This window comes from Thamnophis sirtalis, unplaced genomic scaffold (genome assembly GCF_051295495.1).
Source record: "Thamnophis sirtalis isolate CommonGarterSnake01/CBP01778 unplaced genomic scaffold, rThaSir2_p1.2 scaffold_2, whole genome shotgun sequence".
In the NCBI taxonomy this organism is placed as follows: domain Eukaryota; kingdom Metazoa; phylum Chordata; class Lepidosauria; order Squamata; family Natricidae; genus Thamnophis; species Thamnophis sirtalis.
The window spans coordinates 88311604-88329047 of NW_028261382.1; the positions used below are offsets into that span (position 1 = coordinate 88311604).

Sequence of the window (17444 nt, forward strand, 5' to 3'; positions counted from 1 at the left end):
TGGAGATTCGGACCCTCACCACCCTCCAGTCCTTCCGCGCCGCTTTAAAGATCTGGCTGTCCCGGCTGGCCTGGGGTTAAGATTCTAACCCCACCTGAATTGTGTGACTGTTGTGCTCTCTTTTTTTTAATATGTTGTATTGTTTCCATGTTGGAATATTGTCTGTCTTTCCCCCCCCCCTTTTTGAACTGTGAGCCGCCCTGAGTCCCCCCAGGGAAAAGAGCGGCATTCAAATAAAGGGAAATACAAATACAAATACAAAAGCTAAAGGAAAGGAAAGGGATGGTATTTATGCAGAGCATGAAGAAATGCAAGGCAAGGATTGAAAGATACGGAGATGAATAGCTTTGTGTTTTATCTTACGGAGGTTACGGCCTCTCCCTTAGCTATAGTATAGACTTCGTCTGACCAGACAATATGCATCTTCCGAATGATCAATGGGTTGTTGGTTTGGTGGACTCAAGCCAGATGCAAAATGCATCTATTTAACCTGCAAGGACAAGTGATTCTGCACACCTGGCGAGCCTCAGAAGTTTTTAAATCAATACTTGAACTGGAGCGCTTAGCTTTTGTTAAGAAAACAAACCAGGGACCTAAAGGTGTAGAGCTTGTGGTTTTAAATTTCAGCTGTGTAAGCAAGGGAAGTGTAACTCATATTTGCTAGTGGCTCTTTGTCTTCATTTAGTCATCTTTTCAAAGACTGCCTGTCAAAAGATCACAAAGCCGTGCAAGAGAACCAAAATAAACTATAACTACAAAATCATAATTCGTGGTTTTCAGTTGTCTGATAGTTGAGAGTCAGCAGCTGTTGTCTACTCCGAATCATCAAAGGCCTATTAGGCAAAGGCAAAGGTTCCCCTTGCACGTATGTGCTAGTCGTTCCCGACTCTAGGGGACGGTGCTCATCTCCGTTTCAAAGCCGAAGAGCCAGCGCTGTCCGAAGACATCTCAGTGGTCATGTGGCCGGCATGACTCAATGCCAAAGGCGCACGGAATGCTGTTCCCTTCCCACCAAAGGTGGTTCCTATTTTTCTACTTGCATTTTTACGTGCTTTCAAACTGCTAGGTTGGCAGAAGCTGGGACAAGTAACAGGAGCTCACTCTGTTACACAGCGCTAGAGATTCGAACCGCTGAACTGCCGACCTTTCTGATCAACAAGTCTTAACCACTGAGCCACCGTGTCCCTTGAAAGGCCTATTAGTAAATCCCAAATTTCCTTTTGTGTTTTAAAGCGTAAGAGAGCACATCAATATCGGTCTAAGTGTAGAGTCCACATTCCTTTTAATTGAAAACAAATAAAATTAAATATGATGGGGCAGGAGCTTGCCATACATCTCAAAGGATACATATAGATATCTTGGTGAGCAGCGCAATTCCATGAGAAGAATGACCAAAATCTTCACTGATTAGAACGCAGGTAGTTCTCGACTTGCGACCATTCATTTAATGACCATTTGAAGTTAGGGCAGTGCTGAAAAAAGGGATTTTTGGCCTGTCTTCACATTTACGACCACCGCAGCTCCCACGTAGCTTCCTGGAGTCATATACTCGCAAGTTCCCAGGATGTTTCTGACAAGCAAGGTCCCTGGGGAAGTAGGGAAGTTGGATCTGCTTAACAAGGTTCAAGGTTCAAGGTTCATTTTATTTATATGCCGCCCTATTCCCGGCGGGACTCAGGGCGGCGCACAAACCCAAGGAGGGGAAGGGAAAAACAAAAACTACAACAAAAAGTACAGGGCATTTAAAACAACCAACAGCTACACGATTCGAGAGGGGAAGGGAACTCATCGACCCCAGGCCTGCCAACACAGCCAGGTTTTAACGGCTTTTCGGAAGGCCTGGAGAGAGGTGAGGGTCCGAATCTCTGCAGGGAGTTTGTTCCAAAGGGCCGGAGCCGCCACAGAGAAGGCCCTCCCCCGGGTAGTGGCCAGATGACATTGGCTAGTAGACGGAACCCGGAGGAGGCCTAATCTGTGTGATCTAATGGGTCTTTGGGAGGTAATTGGCAGCAGGCGGTCTCTCAAATACCCAGGTCCAATACCATGAAGGGCTTTATAAGTGACGACTAGCACCTTGAAGCGTATCCGGAGACCAATCGGTAACCAGTGCAGCTCGCGGAGGATAGGGGTAACGTGGGTGTACCGAGGTGCACCCACAATCGCTCGCGCAGCTGCATTCTGGATGAGCTGAAGTCTCCGAATGCTCTTCAAGGGCTGCCCCATGTAGAGCGCATTGCACAAAGGTGCAATTTGCATGTTGCAAAAGTTGCAAAATTGAGCCTGGTTCATTTAACGACCACATGGCCCAGCGGTGGAAGTCCCAGTCCCAGTTGTGGTTTTAAGTCGAGGATACCCGTTGCCACCAGAATCTGGGCTGGTGGTGGTGGTGGGGGGGAAGCGTACTTTGTATGAACATAGAGGTTCATTTCAGCCTCGCTCTGAAGTGCATTGCATTGTTTCTGTCTTACAGATGGCAGTCCTGAGTTATAGAGAAACCAATGCTACCATCAAAAGCATCTCGGAGGTCCAATTGGAAAGAGAACTTGGGAGCCCTGTATCCCCTCTTCGTTGCTGTGCTGCATAACTGGTAAGCAGAGAGCAGTTATCGAAATGGGAGAGTATTTCTCCCTAGGTTTTCTGAATTTGAGTCCTGATTTCAAGGGCCCACCCCACATGATTCAACACAATGGGTCTGTTAGGGGTCTGGTGATCAGATGGGTAGGGGACTGAAGGCTAAAAGATATGAAGAACCGTTGCAGCAGTTGGGGATGTCCAGCCTAGTCAAAAGAAGGACTAGAGGTGACATGATAGCAGTCTTCCAACATCTAAGCAGCTGCCACAAAGAAGAGGGGGTCGAACTGTGCTCCAGAACACCAGAAGGCAAGACAAATGGAGGGCAACTAATCAAGGAGAGAATCAACCTAGATCTAAGGAGAAATTTCCTGACAGCGAGAACAATTCAGCAGTGGAACGACTTGCCTCTAGAAGTTGTGAGTGCTCCAGCACTGGATGGTTTTAAGAAGTGGTTGGACAACCATTTGTCTGAAATGGTATAGGGTTTCCTGCCTGAACAGGGAGTTGGACTAGAAGACCTCCAAGGTCCCTTCTACCTCTGTTATTCTGATAGGGAGCTTCTTCTGGTGGGTCCTTTTCTGCTGCGGTACCCCCATTAATAACGGGGCCAATTATGGAATGGAGCGCATTATAAAATCTTCCTTAGAGAAGAGGTTGGCTTCATCACTCCTCCACTTTCAAAGGCCCCTCAAGTCCCAGTTATGCCATCAAGCCTGGAGACCCCAGGGGATGAGTGAATGAATGGGATGGCTCCCTTATTATTAATATTCCTCTATTATTATTATCTTTATCGTTTTAGTTTTGCTTTTATAGCTTTTAATGCTATTTTAATAAGTAACTACTATATCTTGGTTTGGGATAATGTTTGTTTTATTTATCTTACTGGTTTGTCTGATTGTTGTATGCCACCGAGTTATTTTCCATGAGATTGATGGCTGTATACATTTGATAAATACAATACATGCGTGTTTATTAAAAAGTGCAGTGCATGGGAATTGTGTGGGTAAGAAAGTGTGAAGAAAGGCTGTGGTTAAATATGTGCGTATATGCTTTGCATGCCCTATATTTCGAATGAATAATTTTTGAATTTAAAGTTTTTAAAACTAGAATGCCATTGCTGTTGTTACTGTTATTGCAACACACATCTATCTTGTCATAGCATGATTGCACAAACAGTTTGAAATTTTCTGAGAAATGAAATGCTGTATTTTACGGAGTATAAGACACACTTTCCCCCTCCCCCACACCCAAAATGGGTGAATATTTTGGTGTGTCTTATAGGCCTGTTTTTGGCCTCCCAGCCCTCTGCGCGTTGCATTTTCGCCCTCCTCGGTCTCAGAAGCACACTGCAGTGCTCTGCATGTCCCGTTTTTTGCCAAAAACAGGCCTGTTTTAGGGCTCCTGAACCCTCCGCACAGCTTGTTTTCACCCTCCTTGGCCCCCAGAAGCACTCTGCAGACCAAAAATGGGTGTGTTTTTTGTGAAAACAAGCACATTTTTGTAAAAAATGCGCCATGCGTAGCACTGCAGAATGCTTATGGGGGGAAGGGAGGTCGAAAATGTGACGTGTGGTGCTTCTGGTGTTACTGCCGGTTTGGTGCGCGCATGGTTTGCATGCATTTTGCGCACACTCTGTGCCTGTGCACAGTTGCCTGTAATAAAAATGGGGGGGGGAACCATGCCGCAGTGACCAGGGAACCGGTCCGGGAGTGTGGTGAGCCTGTTGTCCCTACAGGTTTGGCGACCCAGTCACAATTTCCACTACCAGTTGGCCTGAACCAGTGCAAACTGTTAAAAACCCACCTCTGGCACGGAGGCCGAAAACTATTTTTTCCCCCTTGTTTTCCTCCTGTAAATCTAGGTGCATCTTATAGTCCGAAAAATATGGTAGTTTGTGATTCCTTTCCAAGGAGCTTATCCTATACAATAATACTTTGGGATTCTAACATTCAGATTGGGCCTATGGGGCCCTTTTCAGATTAACATTTCACATGAGTCTTTCTTGTAAACCAGGATCTGTGGCCTCAAAACTATTGCAAATGAGTATGCATTACAGAGAGTCCTTGAATTACAACAGTTTATTTAGTAACCGTTTGAAGGCCCTGAAAAAACTCCAGCACCCTCCTGGTCACGTGATCAAAATTTAGACACTTGACAACTGACTCATCTTTATGACCGTTGCAGTGTCCCAGGATCATATGATCCTCTTTTGTGACCTTCCGACAAACAAAGTCAATGGGGAAGCCAGATTCACTTAACAACCGTTTTGCTAACTTAACTGCAGGGATTCACTTAACAACTGAGGCAAGAAAGAATGTAAAGCAGGGCAGAATTTACTTAAGAAATATCTCTTTTAGCAACAAACATGTTGGGTCCAATTGTGGTCGTATGTCGAGGACCACCTGTAATGTGCTCTTAATTTTCTTTATGTCCCAGCACGATCCACGACAAACTGAGTGATGATCCGCATTCTCTTTTTCCTTACGAAGAGATGTGTGTTGTGCTGTATCGTCTTCTTTTAACAATCCCTTACGGGATGGAATCTGGGTAACTGAATGGAACTGAGTGGCCAGATACCTTTCCTGTCGCCAATGAGGAGTTATATTCAGCAGATATATTCTCAACATGCCGAGAGAGAGAGAAATATCTGCCTCTACCTAGGATTGAACTCACAGCCTCCTGATTGTGAGGCGAGCGCTCCACCTCTAGGCCACCGCACCGCTCGTGTGTTGTGCTGTATCCACAGTCCTAACGTCTGGAGCATTCTATTTAGGAATGTTGTCCAAATGAAAGGGAGAACAAAACATTTTTTCTCGCTCGCATCTTTGCTTAGGATTTTTGAACCCCGTTTCTTTAAAAAGAAAAAGACCCCAAAAACACATACCTCTTTTTTTTTTGCAACTTTGAAGAAGGGGCCCACCAGCATGAAACCTTGTGAGTTTTCAGCTTCAATGAGTTATACTATGGGAATGCACAAGTGCCCTCTTCATTTATCTTTGCGGCTAATCTGGTGAATGTGTGTTGTCTTTATTTGTAGAGAAGCAAATGGGATTGTAGATCTCTTATCTGCTGGATGTGCTGCTCTCTTGGTCGGAGGACAATAAGGAGAGGACTGTAAGTAACTAATCTTTTGGGTTGTATAAATGCAAATACGGCAAGGATGGAGATAAGGCAGACATGTGAACTTGCTGGAGGACACGAAACATTATTTTCTTGTAAAAGATCTTTTCTCTTTACCTTCTGCAGGCGGTTCGTGCTAGTGAAATAGCTACGCGTCTCCGTAATTGCATTGAGAATACATACAGGTGGTCCTCAACTTACAACCATTCAGTTTCGTATCCCATTAAAGCAGGAGTCTCCAACCTTGGTGTCTTTAAGTCTGGCAGATTTCAATTCCCAGAATTCTGGGACTTGCAGTCCGCCAATGTTAAAGTTGCCAAGGTTGATGACTTCTGCTTTAAAGGGACAGGAAGCCTGGAAAAAAAGCAACGAATGGTTGGTCTTCCTTTCAACTAGCAAAGCATCCCCTTGGTCACATGATCGAAATTTGGGCACTGGGCAACTGGCATGTACTTATGACAGATGTGGCATCTCAGGGTCATGTGATCATCTCCACTGGTGAGCTACCGACAAGCCAAGTCATAGGGGGGGCAGCCAAATTCGCTTAAGGGCGGCATGACTCAGTCAACGACTGCAATGATTTGCTTAACAACCGTGGCAAAAAAAAAAGATTGCAAAATTAGACACAACTCACTTAACAACCGCTTGCTTAGATAATGGACATTCTCGTCCAAATTCTGGTCGTAAGTTGAGAACTACCAGTATTAGATTTAGGTGATAATTTGCTGCTTCCTTTCTGTGTCAAGATAGCAATAGCAGTAGACTTATATACCGCTTCATAGGCCTTTCAGGCCTCTCTAAGCGGTTTACAGAGAGTCAGCATATTGCCCCCAACAATCTGGGTCCTCATTTTACCCACCTCGGAAGGATGGAAGGCTGAGTCAACCCTGAGCCGGTGAGATTTGAACCGCTGACCTGCTGATCTAGCAGTAGCCTGCAGTGCTGCATTTAACCACTGCGCCACCTTGGCTCTTCTGATCTTCCAGGGTTTCACGTAGAAGCTTGCATTATTCAAAAAATGCACGCCAATCTATTTGTATTTTTGAAACCTTTAAAAACAAAATAGAAGAGATTCTCATCATCTTTGAAGGTAGATTACTGTAGAACAGAGGTGGGGAAACTTTGGCCCCGACTTGTTCACTTCAATTCCCAGAATTTATTTTGGGAGGGGTTTGAAGTCCACAGGTGATAAAAGGGTCATCATTTCCCAACCCTGCTTTCGATGTTGAAAGCCTATTTACACTGCTCATCGATCTTGCTGGAGAGAGAAAGCGCACACCGAATAGTCTTTCTTCAATATGATGTCAGCACCGCCCATGTTCGGGCCAGGCACGCTGCCGTTTAAAATAATAGTTTGTACATATGTGCATTTATGACGTCCCCAGGATGCCTGCATGAGATCCAGTGGCAAAATTCATTCCGTCAATGGCAAGAGAGAAGAATATCAACCCACCATGCCTTCCAGCACTGGAAAAATCCCTGGGTTCCCCCCCCCCCCCCGCCCTCTTTCCCTTCCTGGCATAAGCCGATATTTGTAATAATAGCTCTGGTGACATAGGCAAACTCTGGCAGGGTCACTCATATTACATCATATCACAGATTGAGGATGTAGGAGAGAGAATATCTTGCTTGGCAAAGGCTCCACCACCTACAAGCACCCCCCCTCGCTTTTCTGCCACGCAGTGATCAAGCATGGGATAGATCAACTGTCTTCAACTGTCAGTTATGATGTGAAACCATGCCAGTGGATCTCCACCTGATAAATAGTCACTTTGAACAGATGGCTGGAGGAAAATAAATGATGGATTTCTGCAGCGGGTGGTACTGAGAACTCATCTTCAACAGCTTAGTGAAAGAGAGCAGGACAAGAGAGAGAGAGAGAGAGAGAGAGAGAGAGAGAGAGAGAGAGAGAGAGAGAGAGGGAGGGAGGGAGGGAGGGAGGGAGGGAGGGAGGGAGGGAGGGAGGGAGGGAGGGAGGGAGAGAGAGAAAGAGAAAGAGAAAGAGAAAGAGAAAGAGGGAAATGTGAGTATGCTAGAATATATGTGTTCTGACCTGGCCTGATACAGTAAAAAGCACACACTTAGTCCCCCAAACCCTCTCTTTATTTCAAAGGCTGTGAATTACATTCATTCACAGCCCATAATGAGTCCCAAATAGTTGTAATGAGTCCTACAGTAGGCTGCCAAAGTCCTTCGGGCTAAGGCTGATAAGCACCCACCTTTATCTTCCTTGAAACACTGCCAAATACTTAATTGGCAATTAGCTTGGCAAGGCCACATGGAGCAAAGCGTCAGAACGGAGCTTTAGAAGATAAACTGACCAGCATGAACTAAGTTGCTTCCTACAAAGGCTCACATGCCTTTGCTCTTCCTTTATGTCCTATGGGAGGGGCCAATCACCTCCAAGCCTTATTCCTGAGTCGTCCCTTCTGTCTTAACTGTTCTTGCCTTCTGGCAGCTCTGAGCGGACTGGGAACATGGGGAGCCTCTTCCTCTGCCTCACCGCTGTCCGACTCTGGAGGCTCCGGAGGCAGTATATAACTCCCAGATGGCCCTGGCCCCTTCTCTGCCTCCCACACAGAGCCCTCGTCTGAGCCTTTCCCAGACTCCAGGACTGGCTCATGTTCCTCCCCAACCTCCTTGCTGCCCGACTCTGCTGTCAGCTCTGCAGGCCACCAGCAGACCACAACAATATGTAGGAGTCCTCTATATGGAGATGGAGAGGCGCAATGGTTCTGCGGTTAAAGACATTGAGCTTGTCAGCTGGGTTCGAACCCCAAGCGCCACGTGACAAGGTGAGCTCCCATCCTTGCCCTAGCTCTTGCCCACCTAGCAGTTCGAAAGCATGCAAATGTGAGTAGATCAGTAGGTACCACTTTAGTAGGAAGGTAACAACATTCTGAGTACCTCGGCAAACAGTCATGCTGGCCACATGACCATAGAAGTGTCTCTGGACAACCCTGGCTCCCTCGGCTAGGAAACAGAGATGAGTGCCGCCCCTTAGAGTTGGGCACTAGAAAAGGGAAACTGTTACATGGAGATGAATACATGAGCACTTATGTATGGCTGGCTCTGGCACCCAACATAGCAATAGCAATAGCAGTTAGACTTATATATCGCTTCATAGGGCTTTCAGCCCTCTCTAAGCGGTTTACAGAGTCAGCATATCGCCCCCACAGTCTGGGTCCTCATTTCACCCACCTCGGAAGGATGGAAGGCTGAGTCAACCTTGAGCCAGTGAGATTTGAACCGCTGAACTGCAGATAACAGTCAGCTGAAGTGGCCTGCAGTAGTGCACCCTAACCACTGCGCCACCTCAGCTCCATAACCTTCAGAGTAAAAATAGATGCTTAGTCGATAATTTAAGGCTACCTAAAATTCTGCCGCCCATGTGACCGGATATGAAGATGCCGACGACACTTGTCAGAACCACCTTAAACTACCTCACACACAGCACTGGCATGCATAAGAATAGGATGTAAACTTGTTTTTTAAAAGGCATCTTTGGTTTGCGTTAAAACAACTTCAACACACGCAATGTTCTGATTGCACCACAAACGCAGTAGTCATCCTTACCTTTCACAGAGGCACTGAGTTTTATAAATATGAGCATGATAGTGTAGAATAATCATATACAAGGACCAGTGGTGGGTTTCAAAAAATTTTGGAACCTCTTCTGTAGGTGTGGCCTACTTTCCGGGTCCACTGGTGGAACCTCTTCTAACCGGTTTGGTAGATTTGACGAACCGGTTCTACTGAATAAGTGCGAACTGGTAGGCACCCACCTCTTGTCTGGGAGCATTAATAAGAGCTACTATGGCTAAAACCAGTTTAGTTAATGTTGTACTATAGTTTGGTATGGAGAATGGAGTGCATACAAACAAGGAATAAAGAGATTATTTGATTTTGGGGCATATTCACATTGCTTATTTTGGAGATGACTGTAGCATGAAATGAACCTGGCTAATGTCTAGTTATTAACTAGAATATTCCAGCACTTTAATATAAATCACTGCCTTTATGACTGAACTAAGTGCAGATATGATGTATTTAGTTCTTGTCTACGTATTTTCAGTGTCGTGTTGGTTTAATTACACTTTCTTATCACATGCTCTTTGGGTGCCACTTGGTTTAATATACAATTCAGTTCAATTCAGTTTCTTCTTCAGTTAGCTTTTAGCTGAACAGTTTAATGTAGGAATCGATCAGTTTAAGGCATTCTCTGAAGATAAATGGCATTAGATTCATTTATTCTATATGAAGAGCAGGAGGAGCTAGTAGTTTTTGGTTCTTTCTGTTCAATCTTGTAAAAACATAGTCATCTGCACTCTACCTCTTGATTAATTTTGGGCAGCGAGCTGATAAACTTTCCCAGGGCTGAAAAAGCTTCTTGGAGAAGAAACAAAACGTCTTCAAAGAAGAATTAAGCATGGGTTAAAATATATGAAACATGGACATATATTTTAACTTTTAAGATGATGAACAAAGTGAGATGTTAACTGCTTGTTATTTTATATAGTAGATTAAGGGAATTGTAATGGACATTGAACAGTAAGAATTGCCATTTATAGACAATTAAGGGTAATCTAATCCAAGATATGGAAAAATGGAGAGGGGAAAATGAAATATACTTACAATAGGAAACTATTGAGATTTAAAGACAGAATCACAAATTTTGGGAGTGTAAGGATGCATAATTATATAAATATAATGATGAGAATAGCTGGGAATTGTAACCAGGTCTACATCTCAGCCAAAATTAGGCTGGGGGTGGTGGTGGTTTTAAAAGCACAATGACTATATAAATATGTATATTGAAAAGGAATTATAAATACCATCAACATAGAATGGAGCTTGCTCAGAAGCCGAAATACACCAAGTAAATAAGATGAAGAGTGTGAAGTAGAGGAGAGAGGTAAGGGCAGGAGAGGGATAGGAGAGAGGGCAGGGGGCAGGGGAAAGAGCAGTAGTGGGTTGCAGGCGGTACGTGTACCGGAGCCTGCCCGGAGCACCGGGTACCGCTCCGCTCCAGTGCTCTGGAGAGCCCGCCCGCGCTTCTTACCTGTGTTTAAAGTCTTCGGCGCTTCTGCACACATGTACAGCACCTGCGCGATGCTCCGCCGAGCAGCTGGAGTGTTGAGGAGGCGTCGCTGGACAGCAAGACGCATGAGTGCACTGTGCGCGCACGCTGAGCACATCCATGTGGACAACACTGGGTCCATTCCAACCATACCAGTTGGAACGGGATACGGAACCCAGCACTGGGGAAGAGGAGGAGAGAAAGGAGGAGTAGAAAGGGGAGAGAGGAGAAGGAGAGAGGAAGGGGAAGTAGAGAAGAGAAGAATGACAGAGGGAAGAAAGGAGGTAGGGAGGGGGAGGAGAGAGGGAGAAGAAAGTGATGGATAAGGTACAAATATGGTGTACGGAGAGCAGAAGAGCCAGTAATTGTTTATGGGAGTTGATGGCAAGATGAATTGATGTAAACATTTAATAATATAGTATGATGTTGGCTATTTCATGTAGTTATATGTTATGAAAATGAAAAATAAAAAAAACTTTATACAAAAAAACCCCAACTGTGGCAGGAGAGATCGTAAAACGGGGCAAAACTCAACAAGTCTCTCACTTAGCAACACAAATTTTGCTGTTGTGAGTCAACGACTACCTGTGCTGTGAAGGCCTCAAAAGTGGTGGCCTTAAGCTGTTCCACCTTTTAAGAGCGTCTACCTGCACTTGGGTCGCGGAGGTCTTTTGAAAAAAATAAAAATAAAGCCTGCAATGTCTTCTGAGATGTTATCATGTTCCAGATTTAGACTCCATTCAAAGAAAGCAGTTCTTGGGTTTCTTAAATTGTGGGAAAAATTACATTGGGTGGGGTTATCAAATGCTTGGAGGAAAATAGCCCAATGTGTCATGCAGGTGACTGTGCCAGAGGAATAAGTCTAAATGTTGAAGCTTACTTAAAGTCTTGTTTCTAGAAGAGATTTACTCAAAGCCTTAGAAAAACTCTGAATGCCTGGGTTTGAGGTTTCAACAAAATGAATGGCTTTGGATACTTTCCATAAATTGCCTGTCAAGAGCTCCACTTGTAATGCACTAAACCTGTTCTGGAATGTTCTCAAATTTGTCCTTGACAAGACTCTTGGCTTTCGTCCATAGCCTGCTACAAATATTTGCATGTCCATTTTCAGTTTATCTGATACCGCACGACAAATATTGCCTCTCAGGTTAAGTAATGTTTAATTTAAGTTAAATAATGTAGGAATGACACAAAAGTTCACCAAAGTCATGAATATGTCAGGGGAAAAACCACAAGTAGACATTGGGGACAAAAGAGAAATAAGATAGCTTAAGTATATGATGTAAGAGCCCAGGGACGCTTTGGCTCAGTGGCTAAGACAACGAGCTTGTTGATCAGAAAGGTCAGCAGTTCACCGGTTCGAATCCCTAGTGCCGCGTAACAGAGTGAACTCCCGTTACTTGTCCTAGCTTCTGCCAAACCCAGCAGTTTGAAATGCAACGTAAAAAATGCAAGTAGAAAAATAGGGACCACTTTGGTGGGAAGGTAACAGCGTTTGACGTTTAGTTATGCCGGCCATATGACCACGGAGACGTCTTCGGACAGCGCTGGCTCTTCGGCTTTGAAACGGAAATGAGTACCGCTCTCTAGAGTCGGGAGCAACTAGCACATATGTGCAAAGGGAACCTTTACCTTTAAGAGCCCAGGGGCCAACTAGAAACATTCAGAAAACAATCAATCGGTAAGAATAAAGCTGGAAGGGACCTTGGAGGTCTTCTAATCTGCTCGAGCAAACTATTCACCATTTCAGAAAGGTGGTGGACCAGTCTTTTCTTAAAAACCTCTTGTGATGGAGCACCCACAACTTCTGAAGGCAACTTCCGTTCCACTGGTTAATTGTTCTCACTATTAGGAAGTTTCTCCTTCATTCCAGGTCGCTTCTCTCCTTGGATTAGTTTCTATCCATTGTTTTCTTGTCTTGTTTCTTGTCTGGTGCTTTGGAGAATAGGTTGACCCCCCTCTTCTTTGTGACAGCCTCTCAAATACTGGAATACTGCTCTCATATCTGCCTCTAATCCTACTTTTGTCTAGACTACCAACTGAAATATGATATACTAGTGGATCAGATTAAAAGCAGTCCTCAAATTACACTATATTGCCACCCATAAAGCCCTCCATGGTAGTGGATCTGGGTACTTGAGAGACCGCCTACTGCCAATCACCTCCACACGACCTATTAGATCTCATCGATTAGGCCTCCTCCGAGTTCCATCTGCTGGTCAATGCCGACTGGCAACCACGCGGAGGAGAGCCTTCTCGGTGGTAGTTCCGACCCAATGGAACGATCTCCCCGTGGAGATTCGTACCCTCACCACCCTCCAGACCTTCCGCACAGCCCTCAGAATCTGGCTATCCCGTCAGGCCTGGGGCTAAAGATTGTAACCCGCCCGAATGGTATGAATGTTGTGTTTTAATCATGTATTGTCTTATATGTTAAAAGTTTGTCTCCCCCTCCCTTTTGGGTTGTGAGCCACCCTGAGTCCCCCCAGGGAAAAGGGCGGCATACAAATAAACCTCTAATCTAATCTAATCTAATCTAACTATATTGCCAAAAGTACTCGCTCACCCATCCAAATAATCAGAATCAGGTGTTCCAATTACTTCCATGGCCACAGGTGCATAAAATCAAGTACCTAGGCATGCAGACTGCTTTGACAAACATTTGTGAAGGAATGGGGTCACTCTCAGGAGGTCAGTGAATTCCAGCGGGGGACTGTGATAAGATGCCACCTGTGCAACAAATCCAGTCGTGACATTTCCTCGCTCCTAAATATTCCACAGTCAACTGTCGGCTGTATTACAAAAACGTGGAAGTGTTTGGGAACGACAGCAACTCAGCCACGAAGTGGTAGGCCACATAAACCCGTCCGATATCAGTGTGTGACCTCACAAATGTACTTCTGGAAGAATGGTCAAAAATCCCCATAAAAACACTCCTGAACCTTGTGGACAGCCTTCCCAGAAGAGTTGAAGCTGTTATAGCTGCAAAGGGTGGAAAGACGTCATATTGAACCCTATGGATTAGGAATGGGAGGTCACTTACAGTAAGTTCATATGCGAGTAAAGGCAGGCGAGCGAATACTTTTGGCAATAATAGTGTATCACCACAGTTAATACAGGAGAATATTTGTAGCTCAGGGTTGACATGAGGAGTCCTTGGTGTTCTCTGAACTTGCTTGTACTAGCACTGATGTTATTACCTAGTTTGGATAATGAAACGTCTGCAAGAAAACAAGCAAGCACAGAGAGCACCAAGGACCTCGAATGACCAACATTGGACCAGGAAATTCTCTTTTAAGTGCTGCAGTCATTAAGTGAGGCATCCACATGACTGTGCCTGATTTTATGACCTTTTCGCCGTGGTTATTAAGCGAGACATCGCCATGATAAATTGCAATTTTCCCTTCCCCGCTACTTTTCAGAAGCAGCTGAGAGGTTCGCAAAAAGAATCACATAATCCTCAAGCGCTACGACTAACGTAAATACGAGCCAGTGCCTGGATCATGATCATGTGACCATTGCTACAGTCATAAGTGTGAGGAACAGTCATAAATCTTCCATTTTTAGTGCTGTCCTAACTTTGAACAGTTGCTAAGCAAATGGCCATTTTATAATACTGGAGTTAAAAATGTGCCACTTTTTAATGTGGGAGGCCACACTTACTTTTTATTAATGAAATTGGAGAACACAAGCACGCCAATATTGTAAAGGACAAAAGCTTCGTTGTAAGACGAAGAGGAGCAAACTCTGAAATATAAACATTTAAAAGGTCAAACAATACACCCTATTTGTGTATGAGTTGGAACCAGAGGCAAGTAAACTTCCTTGTCAGGGAGGGAACAGCTCTTAATAATAACTACAATATTTTCAGCAATCACAGACCAAAAAGGAAGGAGAATTGTATTACTAACGGTTGTACAAGCCATAAATCCTATTTTGGGGTGGGAAAAGAATCTTGTTGCGGAAATTCTGGATCGTGCTCTTAATTTGGACTGGTGCCAGCATACCTCGCGTAGCTAGAAAGTCAACATAGGTTTATTCAATTCGGCAGAAGCTTCCTTTGTGAAGGCAGAAAGAAAGCTGGCCTGTCCACTTTATTTTGGCCAACCCTACTGATTTTTATCTCAGGGAACATGTTTGATTCGTTGCTGCTTCACTTGCTACCAAGTTAACTTTCCACTTTGGCTTTCCTGTATCTTGACACCGATGACCAGATGCTGCTGGCGTGAGCCTATCTATCGTTTTGCTGTGGCAAACCGGATTGTCTGTGATTGGAACTGAATAGAGAGAGTCTTTGGATGGCTGTGCGTGTGGTGTTGTGAGTCCCTCAGCGGTGGCTTTCTCCCCAGCTGATAATTCCCTGGGCAAGCCTACTGCTGCAAACCAGGCAACCGTGGAAAAAACACCATAAGGGCAAAACAAAACAGTAAGGTTGCAAGTATCTTGGGCAGGCGTAGAAAATAATTGGCAGGTAGATTCACACAGCTAAGAAAATCCAGGTAAGGCTGTTTCCCTTCTCTCCCCCTCCCTTCTTTTTTTCTTTTTTTAAAAAATCTCGCAGGTGAGCGAGTAGAGATGTTTTGAGAGATAGTCCGTCAAAACTCTGGTGGTGGCGATTGTGTGCAAGGCTTATTGTAGGCTATTTTAGTAAGCAGGAACCCAGTGATGAAGACAAGGTGTTTGTACCTGTCGGAGAAAGCAGGCATCATCGCCTTTACTGTCCTGGGAATCAAGCCTGTAGAAAAAGTAGAAGGTGGTCCATCTTTTCTTGAAATCATGATCTGGAGGTCTTCTGCTCTTCCTTTTTTTGTCATCTATTTTTTTGGAGGGGCAAATAAAAGCAACTAAAAGCGTAAGTCACCTTCTGTGCGAAAGCCCTGGATTTACACAGACTTTTACAAAAAGTAACAGGCGATGAGATATGGGGTGGGTGGGTTTCGTTTGGCTACCTGGAGCTTGAAAAGATTACACCGTGGTGGGATTTAGCCTGTCCGCACCACTCCGGGAAAACCGGTTGTTAACTTTCTGAGGAGTTTGATGAACTGGTTGTTGGAAGAAATCATTAGGGCAGAGAACCGGTGCTTAAATTATTTGAATCCCACCACTGATTATACCCCTATCCCTCCCCCTTGCTTCTTAATTATGTTTAAAATATAAAAAAGACCCAATGGCAACGTTTTCCATGGGAGGGCTAAATGGACTTTGCATGGAAACATTACTCTGATATTGAAGATTGCAGGCTAAAGATTATTTTTTACAGTCTTTTTTTTTTGTTCTACTGACTTTGAGAAGCAGAAGAAATCCCAAAATCTTTATGACTTGATTATTCTTCCCTTCTGAGTAGCAGAGGAAGAAGAACTTGTAAGTGTATTTTTCAAAACACATTTAAGGTGCAGGGGTAAGCCAAATACAGTAACTACTTGTAGTTCGGGCCCAGTGCAAAACAACCTGTGGGATCAATTGCACCATTGTAGACAGTCGACGTGGCACGACATAACCGCGGTAGACTAAAGCGCGCCGACAACACCGCGGCGCTAAAACCGCGATGTCAAAAGCGCGCCCACAACAGCGCGCCCACAACAGCGCGCCGACAGAAGCGCGATTTAACTTAAGGTAAGGTTTAGGGTTAGGTTTTGGGTTAGGTTTAGGGTAGGTTTAGGGTAGGTTTAGCGTTAGGTTTAGGGTTAGGTTTAGGGTTATTTTTAGGGTTATGTTACAGCGGCTTCTGTCAGCGCGCTGTTGTCGGCGCGCTGTTGTCGCGCGGTTTTGACGGTGCGGTTTTGTCACCGCGCTTTAGTCACACGCGCTTTAGTCTACCGCGGTTTTGTGGTGGAACCGACAGTCGATTCTTAAGGTTTATGAATCTGTAGTAAGGGCTCCTGCGGGGTTGGACTACAAGACCTCCAAGGTCCCTTCCAGCCCAATGATTCTACGTACCCTGTAGAAGGTACAGCTATACTGGCCCAGGGCCAAATGAGTTCAGAAAGGAAAGTCCTCAGTTCAATTGTAAGGTGGAACTTACAATTGCAATATGACTTGGTACGAAGTAGAGCAGTATTAAAGCTGTTCTCTGTGGAATGATTGTTTTTGAACTTTAAGTATCAAAACAGCCCCATCAGGTTTTCTTCTAGTTTGTTGCTCTCCAGTTATTCTGGAGACAGTTTCTCCTTACGATGCCGCCAGGGTTTGATGTAAACTGAGATTGGTGGAATTTTCCATAAAATGGAACTGGAGGGCAAGATTTTTGAAGTTCCTGCTGGATTATGTTTTTTGTTTTATTATTGATTTCATTGCTGCTGTTGTTTGGTTGGTGGTTGTGAGCTGCCTAGAGTTTATTGAGAATTGGGCAGCCTGCTAGTTTAATTTATTACTATTATTTTGAAACGGCATCCTTTTGGGGGGGATGGCTCCAGAATAAAATGACAAACTTTACATGGTGAGATGCCAAATAAATTCTCTTTGCTGCAGAATTAGATCCAGCCTTGCTACATTTCAAGAATTCAGATGCTTTCCATTAAAAAAAACAAAAAAACAAACCCACAACTTATTAGCCTGGATGATTGTAATACTGAGTTCCAGTTTTAGTACAGACAGTTCTAAGACATTTGCAAAAGTCAATACTTATGGAATAAGTTCCCTTGCTTTGAGCAGGAGGTTGGACTAGAGAACC

General features: G+C 44.5%; 1 protein-coding gene across 1 annotated transcript in view; it reads left to right on the plus strand.

Moving 5' to 3' along the window:
* Positions 1 to 17444, plus strand: part of ST3GAL4 (ST3 beta-galactoside alpha-2,3-sialyltransferase 4) — a 155374-nt gene that overhangs the window by 80834 nt on the left and 57096 nt on the right. Inside the window, exons 2-3 of the mRNA XM_087706342.1 lie at positions 2471 to 2587; positions 5612 to 5688. The gene's annotated coding sequence lies outside the window, so the exon portion shown is untranslated. The remainder of the gene's footprint in view (positions 1 to 2470; positions 2588 to 5611; positions 5689 to 17444) is intronic.